This window comes from Cebus imitator, unplaced genomic scaffold, assembly GCF_001604975.1.
Source record: "Cebus imitator isolate Cc_AM_T3 unplaced genomic scaffold, Cebus_imitator-1.0 Scaffold530, whole genome shotgun sequence".
NCBI classification, from domain to species: Eukaryota; Metazoa; Chordata; class Mammalia; order Primates; family Cebidae; genus Cebus; species Cebus imitator.
Window position 1 is genome coordinate 44,535 of NW_016107845.1, and position 1,616 is coordinate 46,150.

Here is a 1,616-nt window from a genome sequence, read left to right on the forward strand (position 1 = left end):
CAACCAATATTCTTGAAGCACCTATCTTGTACCAAGCATTATTAAGCCCTTGGGTATACAACAGTGAAGGAAACAGAAATTCACTGCCTTATGACACTTAAATTCTAGTGTGGAGACAGAAAACAAACTCAAATTTATTTGATGTGCTTAAAAGTACCATAAAGAAAACTGAAGCTGTAAGAGCATAGTGAATGAAGGACTTTTGGTGATGGTGGTGTTATTGTTGTTTGAATAGACTCATCACAAATTATCTGTCAGAGCTACAGTGGAGGAAGCACCCCAAAAAAGCAAGGAAGTAATCAGTGCAAGTGCTTTCCATTAAGAGGGAGTGGTAGGGAATTATGGGTGTGCAGGAGGATAGCAGAGGCCAGTAGCCTCATCAAACTGGAGTCAACAAGGGTGGCTGCAATCGGGTGCCAGCAGTGAGTTAGTCAAATAAAACATCATTACGCTCTGTAAAAACACTTTTTAGAAGGACTTTGAATTTAAGTCCATGTAAATTGCATTTTAAATGAGGCGTTTCCAAAAGGTCATTCTGTAGCTTTGTGGAGAATAACAACAGTGGATACAGTCTTAGGCATAATTTGAGATACATGAGAGGCAGATTACAGGACAGCATTGAACAAAATAGACTTTGTTCATGGGGTTTACTCTCCACTGTGGGGGCATATAATAAGGGAGGTAAAATAAATATGTAGAAAGGATATACAGGTAAGTGATAAATACCAAAATGGACATAAAACAGATTGGTGTAATGAGAGGAAAGGCAGAAGCTATTACTTCTTTGTGTTTGAGGATCTAATATTTAATCTCAGACCAGAGTAACCAAAAAGAGACATGGAGAACCCATTAGAAAAAGGGAATTCTGGAAAAAGGAACAGCTTGTGAAATATCACTTATGTGAGAGCAGAAAGGTGGTCAGCGGTTTTGAAGAGGAAGTTCAATATTATGTGAAATGGAGAGGCAGAGGCAAGATCATGTTTGACCATACCAGCCACACTGATGACATGAAATTTAATTACAGTCATGTGTCACATAAGAAGGGGGATATTGTGTTATCCTACCTTGTGTTGGCCTCACCAACTCATTCTTAATTGAAGAAGCTGGACAAGCTCCATCTCAGCTTCTTAGTTATTTTCCCTCCATTAAGTACGTAGCCATAGTGTGTGGCTAGGGCAGGAAGACAACAGACACATCCGGGAAATGCATTTGCTGATAAGACACCGAGTCAAGAGGTACCAGAGGCCCCTGGGAATGCAGATTAAGTACCCAGAGCCTCCATATCTATAAATTGTATATCTTTTGTGATGGCTTAAGCCCCTGCACCTGGTACTGTTTACTTCTTATGTACCAGTTTACCTTTTTAACTTTTTGCTTGCTCTACTTCTGTGAAAAAATTGCTTCGGCTAGGTTCCCCCTCCCTTTTCAAACTAGGGTATAAGAAAACCACCTAACTTTTTCTTCGGGGCCAAGAGAATTCTGGGCGTTAGCCAACTCTTGGTCGCCAGCAATAAAGGACTCAACTCAAATCTCAGAGTGTGATGCATTCCCTTATTCACTTGGGTATAACAGTATGTTCTGAGAAGCGTGTCCTTCAGCGATTTTACTGTTGTGCA